Source organism: Notamacropus eugenii, chromosome 3 (genome assembly GCF_028372415.1).
Source record: "Notamacropus eugenii isolate mMacEug1 chromosome 3, mMacEug1.pri_v2, whole genome shotgun sequence".
NCBI classification, from domain to species: Eukaryota; Metazoa; Chordata; class Mammalia; order Diprotodontia; family Macropodidae; genus Notamacropus; species Notamacropus eugenii.
This window is the reverse complement of record NC_092874.1, coordinates 463396253-463411683: the sequence shown is the minus strand read 5'-3', so window position 1 is coordinate 463411683 and position 15431 is coordinate 463396253.

Here is a 15431-nt window from a genome sequence, read left to right as displayed (position 1 = left end):
GCACTCAATGCAGCCTCTGAAGTTGAGATACAACAAAATGTGGATCAATTCTCTGCTGCCTGTGCTAATTTTGGCCTAATAATTACAGCAAGAAAACACAGGTGCTCTATCAGCCACCACCACACCATCCATATGTGGAACCATTGGTTACAACAAATGGAGAAGTTTTGAATGCTGTGGATAAGTTCATTTACCTTGGTAGTATACTTTCCAGGGATATACACATTGTCAATGAGGTTGATGCATGCATTGTCAGAGTTAGCTCAGTGTTTGGGAAGCTCCAAAGGAAAGTTTGGGAGAAAAGAGGTATTAGACTGACTACCAAACTGAAGGTCTACAGAGCCATTGTGCTGACCTCATTACAGTATGCTTGTGAAACATGGACAGTCTACCAGTGCCATGCCAAGAAATTGAATTGCTTCCATTTGAACTATCTTAGGAAGATTCTGAAGATCACCTGCTAAGATAAGATACCAGACACTGAAGTCCTTCCTTGAACTGAACTTCCAAGTATTCAAACTATGCTTCAGAGAGAGAGAGAGACTCCGATGGGCTGGCCACATTGTTCGAATGCAAAATTTATGTTTGCCAAAAAGACTATTTTATGGAGAACTTGCATGGAGCAGGTGATTACATGGTAGTCAGAAGAACTGATACAATGACACTCTCAAGGTCTCTCTCAAGAGCTTTGGATTTAACTGTGCCCCAGGTATCAGCCACAACTTCTCCTGAGACTATCAGCCCACAGATTAAATGTCTGTAAGTCACCTACTTGAAATTCCAGGAGGCAAAATAGTGGAATGATACATAAATGTTCTCTCCCTCTCCCTTTGTTGACCTTGAAAGAATTATAAAATATTTCCCCAGAATAATACTGGATCAGTGGGATCAACAGAAGGGGCAAACAGTCTCATAGCCTGTGAGGCTAGGAAAATCACTAAGGAGTATTCGTCTTATTGTGGCAGGGGACCGGAACTGTCCCAGACAGCCCCAACTCAGTGAACCAGGAGATCTGGGGATGGAGGGGGATGGAGCCTCGCAGCCATCAACACCAAGACCCCAGGCGTACTTCAGCACTCCAGGGGAAATGGGCAGAAAATAGGGCACCTGGGATCACCAATCACTGAGCTTGCCTTTGCTCTAGCTCAGCTGAGGAGACCTCCTGTGACCAGACCACGCTTCCCCGACACTTAACAAGCTAGCTCCAAGGCTAATCCAGGGAAACACAAAAAGAAAGAATTTACCTGGCCTCTGCTTTCTCACACCAGCCAGCTGAGCACCAGGTTCTTTAGCCTCTAGCTGAAAGAACCAGAGGCCACAATAGTCAGTGTCATCATCGTGAGTAAGAAGCAAATCAAGAAGTAAAAGACCATAGAATCTTTCTATGAGGACAAGGACCAAACCATGAATACCAAAGAGGTCAGTATTGAGATTGTATTCACAACTGAAACTTCAGAAGGGACTATGAACTGCTTGCATGGACAAAGAGCACTCTTGGAAGAGCAGAAGAAGGAAATAGAAGAAAAACTGGCCAATGATTTTAAAAGTATGAAAAAAGAATCCACTGAAGAGAACAGCTCTTTAAAAAGGAAAATAGAACAAATGGAAAAGGAAGTACAAAAACTAAATGAAGAAAACAATTGCTTAACATGAATAATTGGACAGATGGAAAAGGAGATGCAAAAGTTAGCTAAAGAAAGCAATTTGATAAAAATTAAATTGGGCAAGTAAAAGCTAATGACTCCATGAGACATCAAGAATCAATGAAACAAATCTAAAGAATGAAAAGATAGAAAAAATGTAAAATACCTCATTGGAAAAACAACTGACTTGAAAATAGATCCAGGAGAGAAAATTTAAGAATTATCGGGCTACAAGAAAGCCATGTTAAAAAAAAGAGCCTGGATAATATCTTCGAAGAAATCATCAAGAAAAACTGCCCAGAAGTGCTAGATCCACAGGGAAAATCATCATCAAAAACATCTGCCCTTCACCTCCCAAAAGGGATCCCAAACTAAAAACACCAAGAAACATTTTTGACAAATTCCAGAACAATCAAGTGAAGGAGAAAATACTACAGGCAGCCAGAAAATTCAAATATTGAGGAGCTACAGTCAGGATCACACAGGACCTTGCAACTTCCACATTAAAAGATAGAAGGAATTAAAATGGGATATTTCCCATAAGGCAAAGGAACCGGGACTACAATCAAGGATCAATTATCCAGCAAAGTTCAGCACAACATTTCAGGCAAGGACATGAACATTCAATGAAATAAGGGATTTCCAGACCTTCCTGATAAAAAGGTCAGAACTCAGTAGAAAATTTGATCTTCAAATATAAGGTCTCAAGAGAGACATAAAAATGTAAACAGGGGAAAAGCAAAACATGTTACTCAATATAGACAACTGTTTAGCTTCTTATAAGAGAAGATGATACTTGTCAATCTTGAGAACTGTATATCTATTATGAAATATAAAAGGGATATACATAGATAGAGGGAAAGGGTATAAAGTAAATGATGTGATGACAAAAACGTTATTTAAGCATGCAAAGGGATTGTAACAGGAGATGTGAAAAGGAGGAAGAAGAAAATGGTAAATTACATCACAGGAAGAAGTACAAAATTATATTACGGTAGAGGGAAAGAGGGGAGGGAGATGAGCATTGTTTGAGAGGTACTCTCATGTGATTTGATTCAAGTATACTTAAGTATATAAATCTAACTAGCTCTATAGGCAGTAAGAGGGGAAAGAGGAACATAAGGGAGGGGAGGCTAAAAGGGAGGGAAGACTGCAGGAAGTGGTTGTCAAAAATTACAACTCTATTGTAGAGGGGAAGGGAGAAGGGAGAACTAAAAGCACAGTGTGAAAGAGGATGGAGGAAAAGACACAGATAGTAAACATAACTGTGAATGTGAATGGGATGAACGCTCCCATAAAATGGAGATGAATAGCAGAATGGATTAAAAGTCATAATCCAACAACACGTCATTTATAAGAAACACATTTGACACGGGGGGATACACACAGGGTAAAAGTAAAAGGTTGGAGCAGAATATATTGTGCTTCAGCTAATGTAAGAAAGCAGGGGTAGCAATCCTAATCTCAGACAAAGCAAAAGCAGAAGTAGATCTAATCAAAAGAGATAAGGAAGGAAACTATATCCTGCTAAAAGGCACCATAGACAATGAAGCAATATTATTAGTAAACAAATATGCTCCAAGTAGTATAGCATCTAGATTCTTTAAGGAGAAGTTAAGGGAGTTACAGGAAGAAATAGACAGCAAAACTATATTAGTGGGGGACCTGGACCTCCTCCTCTCTGAACTTGATAAATTTAACCTTAAAATAAAGAAGAAAGAAGTTAAAGAGGTGAATAAAATTCTGGACAAGGTGGGTGTGATAGATCTCTGGAGAAAATTGAATGGGAATAGAAAGGAATATACCTTTTTCTAAATGAGACATGGCACATATACAAAAACTGACCATAACTATAACCTATGACTAGGGCATAAAAATCTCTCAATCCAGTTCAGAAAGGCACAGATAGTCAATGTATCCTTCTCAGATCATAATGCAATAAAAATTAGATCTAATAAAAGGCCAAGGAAAGATAGACCAAAAATTAATTGGAAATTAAATAATCTAATCCTAAAGAAGGAGTGGGGTAAACAACAAATCATAGAAACAATTAACAACTTCGTTCAAGAGAATGACAATAATGAGACAACCTACTGAATCTTATGGTATACTGTAAAAGCAGTTCTTTGAATGTCTACATGAATAAAATAGAGAAAGAGGAGATCAATGAATTGGGCATGCAGTTGAAAAAAATCGAAAAAGAACAAATTAAAAATCCCCAAGCAAATACAAAATTAGAAATACTGAAAACCAAAGAGAGATTAGTAAAAGTGAAATTAAGAAAACTATTGAACTAATAAATAAAAGTAAGAGTTGGTTTTATGAAAAAAACAATAAAGTTGATAAACCTTTGGTCAATTTGATTTAAAAAAAGAAAGAAGAAAACTAAATTACTAGTATCAACAATGAAAGGGGTGAACTCACCTCCAATGAAGAGGAAATTAAAACAATAATTAGAAATTACTTTGCCTAACTTTATGTCCATAAATTTGACAATCTAAATGAGATGGATGAGTATTTTAAAAAATATAAATTGCCCAGATTAACAGAAGAGGAAGTTGAATAATTAAACAACCCCATTTCAGAAAAAGAAAGTGAACAAGCCATCAATGAACTCCCTAGGAAAAAATCTCCAGGGCCAGATGGATTTACAAGTGAATTCTATCAAATATTTAAAGAATGGTTAATTCTAATACTATATAGACCATATGGGAAAATTGGGGGGAAAGTAATCCTCCCAAATTCTTTTTATGATACAAATATGGTTTTGATGCCTAAACCAGGAAGAGACAAAACAGAGAAAGAAAATTATAGACCAATTTCTCTAGTGAATATAGATGCAAAAATTTTAAATAAGATTTTAGCAAACAGAATACAGCAACTTATCATGAAAATAATACGTTATGATCAGGTAGGATTCATACCAGGAATGCAGGGCTGGTTCAACATTAGGAAAACTATTAGCATTATCAATCATATCAACAACAAATCTAACAGAAACCATGATTGTCTCAATCGATGAAAAAGTTTTTGACAAAATACAACACCCATTCCTATTAAAAACACTGGAGAGCACAGGAATGAATAGAACTTTCCATAAAATAATAAGCAGTATTTACCTAAAATCTTCAGCAAGCTTTGTATGCAATGGAGATAAGCTAGATGCATTTCCAATAAGATCAGGGGTGAAACAAGGATGTCCATTATCACCACTATTATTCAACATGGTACTAGTAATGTTAGCTGTAGCAATAAGAGAAGAAAAAGAAATTGAAGGAATTAGAATAGGCAAAGAAGAAACTAAGTTATCACTCTTTGCAGATGATATGATGATATACTTAGAGAAGCTCACAGATTGAAGTAAGAAACTTCTTGAAAAAATAAAGAACTTTGGCAAAGTTGCAGGTTACAAAATAAACCCACACAAATCTTCTGCGTTTCTATATATTACCAACAAAGCCCAACAGCAAGAGATAGAAAGAGAAAAGCCATTTAAAGCTAGAGTAGACACTATAAAATATTTGGGAGTCCACCTGCCAAAACAAATCCAGGGACTATATGAACACAATTAGAAGATACTTTTCTCACAAATAAAGTCAGATCTAATTAAGTGGAAAAATATCATTTGCTCACGTGTAGGCTGAGCCAATATAATAAAAATGACAATTCTATCTAAATTAATTTAGTTATTTAGTGCCATACCAATCAAACTATCAGATAACTATTTTCTAGAGCTAGAATAAATAATATCAAAATTCATCTGGAAGAACAAAAGGAACTAATGAAAAGAAATGCTAGGGAAGGTGACCTAGCTCTACCAGATCTCAAATTGTATTATAAAACAGCAATTATCAAAATCACTTGATACTGGCTAAGAAACAAGAGTAGACCAGTGGAACATGCTGGATACTCAAGACACAGTAGTCAATAAATATAGCAATCTACTGTTTGATAAACCCAAGGACCCCAGTTTCTGGGATAAGAACTCACTGACAAAAGTTGCTGGGAAAACTGGATAACAGTGTGGCAGAAACTAGGTATAGACTAATGCCTGACACCGTACACAAGAAAAAAGTCCAAATGAGTACATGATCTAGGTATAAAGATTGATACTATAAACAAATTAGTGGAGCAAAGATTAGTGTATTTATCAGATTTATGGAGAAGGGAAGAATTTTTGACTAAACAAGAGATAAAAAGCATTATGAAGTGCAAAATGGATAATTTTGATTACATTAAACTGAAAAGTTTTTGCACAATCAAATCCAATGCAACCAAAATTAAGAAGGAAGCAGAAAACTGGGAAAGAATTTTTGCACTGTCTGTGATAAAGGCCTCATTTCTAAAATACATAGAGAACTAAGTCAAACATACAAGAATACAAATCATTCCCCAATTGATAAATGGTCAAAGAATATGAACAGGCAGTTTTCAGAGGAAGAAATTAAAGCTATCTACAGTCATATGAAAAAATGCTCTATATCACTATTGGTTAGAGAGATGCAAATCGAAATAACTCTGTGGTACCACATCACACCTATCAGATTGGCAACATGACAAAACAGGAATATGATAAATGTTGGAGAAGATGTGGGAGAGTTGCAACAATAATTCATTGTTGGTGGAGCTGTGAGCTCATCCAACCATCCTGGAGAGCAAACTGGAACTATGCCCAAAGGGCTACAAAAATGTGCATACTCTTTGACCCAGCAATACTGCTTCTAGGACCGTATCCCCAAGAGATCATAAAAATGGGAAAGGGTCCCACATGGATTAAAATATTTATAGCAGCCCTCTTTGTGGTGGCCAAAAACTGGAAATCAAGGCGATGCCCATCAATTGAGGAATGGCTGAATAAATTGTGGTATATGAATGTAATGGAATACTACTGTGCTATAAGAAATGATGAACAGGAAGACTTCAGAGAGATCTGGAAAGACTTATATAATCTTATACCGAGTGAAAGGAGCAGAACCAGGAGAACTTTGTACACAACAACAACCACACTATGCAAGGATTTTTTCTGGTAGACTTTGAACGTCATTGCAATGCAAAGACTTAAAAAATTCCCAATGGTCTGTTAAGGCAAAATGCCTTCCACATCCAGAGAAAGAACTATGGAATTCAATCGCACAATGTAGCAGATCATTTTCTTTTGTATTACATTTTGATTTGTTATATGATTTCTCCCATTCATTTTAATTCTTCTATGGAACATAACTATGGTGAAAATGTGTTTAATAAGAATGTATGTGCAGAACCTATATAAAATGGTATGCCATTTCAGGGAGGAAGCGGGGAGTTAAGGGGGAAGGGGAAGAAGGGGGAAAAAAATCTAAGTTATATGTTAGTGATTGTAGAACACTGAAAATAAATAAAATATAAAAAAGACATAGGAGAGTGTGCTTTTTATCTTAGAAGCTATAAGGGGATAGAGGCAATTCTTGAGTGACATGGCCAGTCCTGGGCACTGAGAATAAATACCAGATTGACAGCTGAGTGGAAAATGGATTGGAGGAGGGAGAGACTGGATGCATAGAGGCCAGAATGAATCTCCAAGCCTTTCAGTTTCCCTGATGAGACGCATCTTGGATGAACTAGTTCTGGTCAGGAAGGCTGACATCCATCTATATTCACCCACCAGTAAATCAGCATTTGTTCTCCACTGGGTTCCCCTTCACTATGGTCTCGCAAGTCTGTCTGAGCTTCATCAGGCATTCATGTGGTTGACATTTCAAAAGACAGAGTGTTGGGAGATTCTACTACAGAAATTAGCTTTGGAAGGCACAATAATTATGAGTAACCTCCTAGGATGCTTTTTAATTCACTGAATAAAATAAATCCCAGGGCACAGAAGTTCAGTTAATTACTAAATCAAAGTTTGGGGCTGATGTTTCCTATTAAGGGATTTTTGTGTTTGTTTTGTGAGGAAATCACACCAAGGTTTCTCTGTCCCTGGTCTCAATGTTAGATGTTGAAATGAGAACAACTGTGGTTCCTCAAGAATATAGACCTTTTGCAAAGACATTTTGGTGTAGTTAAGTGTTATGGAGCAGAAGGAAACATTTTCTAAAAAAAATTCAAGCTCGTGTTTCCAGGGGTTTTCACTTTAAACTTACTCTACCACTCAAGAGACAATGTGGGATAATGGTTAGAACACTGGACTTGGAATGAGGATAACCCAAGTTCAAATCCTGACTCACTTAATTGCTTAGCTTCCTGAACTGGGGAAGTATCTACTCCACAGAATGACGAGACATGTTATTTAACAATGCATACAATAATAGGTAACATTTATATAGCACCTTGAGCCTTGCTCAACTGCCATCTAAAGTGCCTATCTGATCATCTCAATTTCATACTGAGGAATTGTCTCTGGCTACCTATTGTCCTTACCAGACAATACTAACTCTTCAGCTTGCCATTCAAAATCCTTCAAAATTTGACTCAATTCTTGAGAAACAGTGCAGTGGGAAAAACCAATGGATTTGGAGTCAAAGAGTCTGGGTTCAAATCTTGCTTCTTTCACTTATTCCTTAGACAAATCAAGCCACTTCTCTGGGATTCAGCCTTCTCATTTCTAAAAATATGTAGGACTTCATGAATTCTATGCACAAAATTTTATGAACAGCTTTGTGAGGTAATTTACTTTAGATCATTTATATGCATTTTACAGGTAAGAAAGCAGAGGTTCAGATAAAGGAAATGCTTGGATATGCTCATGTAATTACTAAGTGTAAAAGTAGAGATTCAGACTCAAATGTCTCCTGATTCCAGGTTCAATACATTATTACAACACTGTCCTCTCACCTTTGTTTTGACTTGGTTTTATGGACCAGTCCTGTGACTTCATCAATAAGAAACTTCCTCTACTAATAGTGACTGACATCTATTCTGTAATATATAGTCCTAGAAATGTATCTGTGGAACAAAGGACTAAATGATTTGTCCAAGGCCACACATTTAGGATATGACAGAGACAGGTCTTCTAGACCCCAAGGAGCTTTCCATGAAGCCACACTGTAGTACATATTAATAAACCTTAGAGTTCTGTTGAAATGTTACGTCATTATTACTTTCAGATCCACTCTCATATAGTCAGATGGCTCCATGTGTTCATCAATATTGAAATTCCTTTCAGTGATTTCAGAACAAACCCAACAACTATCTGAACAAAATTATTATTTTTTTAATTTTATGCAAATAAAGTCAAATTTAAATAATAGGAGAAATATTAATTGTTCATGGGTGGGCAGGAACAATGTAATAAAAATGACAATTTTATCTAAATTAATTTATATATTCAATGCCATATCAATTAAATTCCTCCCCAAAATTTACTTTTATTAAAAAATAACAAAATTCATTTGAAAGAACAAAAGGTCAAGAATAAAAGGAACTAATAAAAATGTGAATGAAGGAGATTTAGCAGTATCAGCCCTTAAACTATATTAAAACTCAGTAATTATCAAAATGATCTGGTACTGGCCATGAGACAGAAAGTTAGATCAGTGGAACAGAGTAAATATACAATTTACAATAGCAAATAACTATAGTAGTTTTATATTTAACAAGTGTAAAGACTTGAGTTTTAGGGATAAGAATTCATTATTTGGTTAAAAATTGTTGGGAAAGCAATCTGGCAGACATCGGGCATAGACCAGTATCTTACACTATTTACCAACATAGGGTTAAAATGGATACATGACTTAGATGTAAAGAGGTATTTAAAAAAAAACAACTTTAAGAACATGGAACATATTGCCTACCAGATTTATGGATAGGTAAACAAGATATAGAAAGCAAGGTAAAATGGATAATTGTGATTGTATTAAATTTAAAAGATTTTGTACAAATAAAACAAATGTAGCCAAGATGAGAAGGAAAGTAGAAAACTGGGAGGATTTTATAGACAGTTTCTCAGATAAAGGTGTTGTCACTTAAATATATAAAGAACTTTGTCAAATCTAAAAATATGTCGTTCCCCAATTGATAAATGCTCAAAGGATATGAACAGGCAGTTTTCTGATGAAGAAATCAAAACAATTTATAGTCATGTAAAAAATGCTCTTAAACATTATTGATTAGAGAAATGCAAATTAGAACAACCGTGAGATACCATTTTAGCTATCAGATTAGTTAAACTGTTTGAAGGGAAAAATGACAAATGTTGGAGGAGATGTGGAAAAATTGAGACACTGATTCATTGTTGGTGGAACTGTGAACTCATCCAACTATTTTGGAGAACAAGCTGGAATTATGCCCAGAGAGTTATTAAACTGCCTATGCTCTTTGGTCCAGCAATACCATTCCTAGGTCTATTTCCAAAGATAATTAGGGGAAAAGGAAAAGAACCTACATGTTCTAAAGTGTTTATAGCTGCTCTCTTTGTGGGAGTAAAGAACTGGAAATTGCAAAGATTCTCATCATTTGGGGAATGGTTGAACAAAATGTAGCATTTGATTGTGATGGAATTCTACTATGCTATAAAAAATGATGAACTCAATGATCTTAGAAAACCACTGATTGGGCAGAACAGTGGATAGAGTACTGGAGTCAGGAGGACCTGAGTTCAAATTTGGCCTCAGATACTTACTAACTGTGTGACCCTGGGCACATCACTTAACCCTATTGGCAAGGAAGGAAGGAAAGAAGGAAGGAAGGAAGGAAGGAAGGAAGGAAGGAAGGAAGGAAGGAAGGAAGGAAGGAAGGAAGGAAGAAAGGAAAGGACAGGGGAGAAGAGGACAGGAAAGGAAAGGGCAGGACAGGACAGGAAAGGAAAGAAAGGATGGAAGGAAGGAAGGAAGGAAGGAAGGAAGGAAGGAAGGAAGGAAGGAGGGAGGGAGGGAAGGAAGGAAGGAAAGAAAGAAACAAAGAAAGAGAAAGAAACAAAGAAAGAAAGAGAAAGAAAGACTTGGAAAAAATTGAATGAAATAACAAAGAGTGAAATGAGCAGGACCAAGAACACACTGTGTACAGTAATGACAGTATTGTTTTTAGAACAACTTTAAGCGACTGGGTCATTTTAACTGTTATAAATACCCAAATTAACTACAAAAGACCTATGAAGGAAGATGCCATCTGTATCCAGAGAAAGAACTGATGAGTAGAAGTATGTACAGAATTATTTTACATGTGTGTGTATGCCTAATGATAGCCATCTCTAGAACAGTGAATGGGTGGAGGGGAGGAAAAATTTTTTTAAAGTTACATGATAACTTTATTATATATTTACAAGGAATAACAAGTCGTCCATAACAGATTTGCAGTTTCATATACAATCATCTTTTTTCTATTCTACTATGTTATAGAAATGTTTCTTTTATTTCTTAAGTTCAGAAGAAAATAAATAAATTTTCAAAAGGTTTTTGCAATCCCAGTCCATGCACATCAAGCTATTCTGCCACCTTCCTGTCCATATTTTCCCATAAATTTGCCACAGGCATTCACCCAACGTTTCCTAGTCTTTCCTTGCCTTCTCTGGCCCTTGCAGGGTACCAGTGAAGCACTATGCCTGTCTACCTGCCATCTCTCCCCCTCACCCCATCACCATTCCTTTTTTCCATCCTATCATACAAATCCTTAATGGCATCTTTTACTCCTGTTCTTCCAAGAACCTCCTTGGTGGTATCCTGCAGCCTGGTCACACCCACAACACACTTCTCCATTGTCCTGCGGGATAGTCAGATAAAAGATGCCTGAAGGGGCCTCCTCCAGGTAAGACTAACTTTAAATCAAGGTGCACCAAGCTATTTATTTACTCTGTCAGAGTGAGTAATGATATGTGCCAAAAATGTCACTGAAAAAGCTGATTTCATTTTGTATTACCTGAATATCTTCAGGAGACAGAGTCAAAGAGGATGTTAAAGAAATATTGGGGAAAGAGACATTTCTGATAGGTCTAACAAACTATTCAGGATGTGTCCTATTTTTAATGCCCTCTAAAAGTAGGGATTCCAGCTATAACATGAAAAACAATTCCAGTTTTTAGAAACCCTTGGTAACATACAAGTAAACAACAGCATATACAAGTAAATTTAACTATATCTGGTTTATTTCTTTTTCTGGAACCAAATACGTGCTTTTGTTGACATAGGACCATTCTAGTGAGGAAAGTTCCTCTACTAATGCAGGTTGGCACCTGCTCTGTGACTTGGAGTCTTAGAGAGCTGTTTGAAGAAAACTGAGAGGTTCAGTGACTTTTCCTGAGTCCCCTAGCAAGTAGGTGACAAGATGCAGGACTCAGATTGAAAGTCTTTCTGACTCCTCAGTCATCCTCTCACCAACACCCCACACCTCTTATTTCTGTATTTCCATATGTTTATATGTCCTAATACATATAGACAGACAGACAGACAGACAGACAGACAGACAGACAGACAGACAGACAGACAGATAGATAGATAGATAGATAGATAGATAGATAGATAGATAGATAGATAGATAGATAGATACACATGTAAATCCCTACATCTATATATTTCTATATGTACCATGGCATAGTAGAGTGCTGAACTTGGAATCAGAAAGTTGTTGTTCAGTCCCTTCAGTCTTGTCCAACCTTTCATGATCCTATTTGGGTTTTTCTTGGCAAAGATACTGGACTGGTTTGTTATTTCCTTCTCCAACTAATTTTACAAATGATGAAACTGAGGCAAACAGGGTAAATTGACCGCAAGTAGGCACACAGATAGTAAGTGATTGAGATTAGATTTGAACACAGGTCTTCCCCATCCTAGACCTGGTGCTCTGCGCACCATAGCACCATCTAACTGTTTAATCAGATTTAATCTAGGTTCAAACTTACTGCGTAACTTCGGCAACGGTGTACTGGTAAACACTGATCACATCCTCTGAAAATTCATGACATTCTTTTCACTTTAATCTTCATTTTTAGCATTTTCCCACCACTTTTTAAAATCTAAATAATCAACAAAAGAGTAAATTGATAGCGAATATAGTATCTGTCAATCTCTGAGATGTCAATGCGCACCCTGAAAATGTAACAAGTAGCTTTCCAGCTAGTTGTCCCTTTTGACACTGGGTAAGTCATTAAATTTCTTTGTGCCCCAGACAGCAAATCTTATCCACTGAGTCATAGCCCTTTGCAATCAACTATTGGGGAGGGAGCTTTTAGTTAAGCATAGTAGATACATATACATATACATAAAAGGAGAACAGGTACCCTTTACTACACTATACATAAGATATCCCCATGGCAATATCATCAAAGAATATCTGAATTGGAAAGATAATCAGAGTTCAATAGACCAACCTCAGAGAACTTGGGTAATTTGCCCAAACTCACCCAGCTGATGGTTCTGTCTAGGATGAGATTCAAATCCATGGCTTGAATGACAGTCACCTAAAAGGTCTCATGAGGGCAGTATCTTGAGCTAAATCTAATTGGATGAAATTTTATAGCTGTGAATATCAAGTCTCTGCCCTGATCAGACTCAGTCTGGAGCATTCTATTCAAACCTAAATACCACATTTTAAGGATATAACAGAAGGTCCTGCTGTTATTTAGCCATATCTGATTCTTCATGAGTCCATTTTGGCAAAGATACAGGAGTGATTTGCCATTTCCTTCTCCAGCTCATTTTACAGATGAGGAAACTGAGGAAAAGAGGGATCATACAGTTGAGGATCATACAACGGCATTTGAACTCGGGAAGATGAGCTGTCCTTGTTCCCAGCCCAGTACTTTATTCACTCCACCACCTACCTACCCCTAAGGAAAATCCTATAGTATGTGGTATTCCCAGGTGGTCTCCCATCCAAATACTCACCAGGCCCAACCTTGCTTAGCTTCTGAGATCAGATTAGAGTGTCCAAAGCAGGGTAAAGAGGATGCTGGAAGCATTTGGAGAACAAGCATCATGATTACTGAAGGAACTAGGAATGTCTGCCTGGAGATGGGAAGACTGAGACTAGTGGTGTGGGTGGAGAGGGGAGGGATGGAGGTCAGACACAGGTGTGCCAGTCATCCACAAAGATGTGACAGTCTGTCCTATGGAAGAAGCTTGTTCTTTCCAGAAAGCACAAGGAACCATAAAGCTTGGTAAATTTAGGCTGCATCCTAAGCCCTGCTCTTCTCTCTGTACTCTCTGGGTCATCTCAGCAGTGCCTCCAATTTCAGTGACCATCTGTGAGAACCACTTCCAGATCCACATATTTGAAGCTCACCTCTGTTCAGAGATCCAGGGCCCCGTCACCGACCACTTGTTGGACATTTCCAACTGAATGCTCCGCAGACTTCTCATCTCAATGTGTCCAACAGAGAACCACTTGTCATTTGTTTTCATAATAGACTTTATTATTTTTTAGTTTTTAGCATTCACTTTTATAAGATTTTGAGCTCCAAATTTTTCTCTCTAGCCCTACACCTTCCCAAGATAGCAAGCAATCTGACACAGGTTATACATGTATAATATTAATCATATTTACTCATTAGTTATGTTGTAAAAAAAAGAATCAGAACAAAAGAGAAGAAAAGAGAAGGAAAAAGTGAAAATAGTATGCTTCCATCTGCATTCAGAGTTCATGGTTCTTTTTCTGGGTGTGGATAGCATTTTCTATCATGAGTCTTTTGGAATTGTCTCAGATCATTGTATTGCTGAGAAGAGCTAAGTTTATCATAATTGATCATCACACAATGTTGCTGTTACTGTGTACAATGTTCTGGTTCTGCTCACTTCACTCAGCATTAGATCATGTAAGTCTTTTCAGGATTTTATGAAATCTTCCTGCTCATCATTTCTTATGAAACAATAATATTCTATTACACTCATATAACACAACTTGTTCAGTTATTCCCCAATTGGTGGGCATCCCTTCAATTTCCAATTCTTTGCCACCACAAAAAACCCACTTCTATAAATACTTTTGTACATGTGGGTCTTTTCCCCTTTTTTATGATCTCTTTGGGATGCAGAACTAATAGTGGTATTGCTGGATCAAAGGGTATGTGCAATTTTGTAACCCTTTGGACATGCAGAATTCCTTATTTTTGTCTCTAAGCCAGGGATTAATATTTCATGCCATGAATCCCTCTGGTAGTCTGGTAAAATCTATAGATCACTTCTGAGAATAATGTTTCAAATGCAAAAAATAAAACACATAGGACTATGAGGGAAACCAATTATTTTGAAACATAACTGTCAAAACATTGGAAACAAATCAAGGATCATGTTGGAGAAGATGGGCAAAAATTGGAACACTAATGCATTGTTGGTCGAGTTGTGAACTGATCCAACTATTTTGGAGAACAATTTAGAATTATGCCCAAAGGGCTATAAAATTGTGACCATCAGTTGGGGAATGGCTGAACAAGTTGTACTATATAAATGTGATGGAATACTATTGTTCCATAAGAAACGGTGAGCTGGCACATTTCATAAAAACCTGAAAAGACTTATGTGAACTGATGCTTAGTGAAGTGGGCAGAACCAGAACACCATACACAGCAACAGCAACATTGTGAAATGACCATCTTTGATAGACTTAGCTCTTCTCAGCAATGCAATGTTCTAGTCAGTTACAAAAGACTCATGATGGAAAATGCTGTCCACATCCAGGACTTGGGAGTCTGAATTCAGATTGAATCATGCTATTTGCTTCCCCCTTTTTTGCATTTGTTTCTTCTTTCTCAAGGTTCCTCCCTTTTGTTCTAATTCTTCTTTACAACATGACTAAATTGAAAAAAAAATTTTTAAAAACCATTTAAATTAAAAACAAAATTCAAGGACCCCAGTCAAAGATTCCTTCTCTGACTCTATTCCTCTC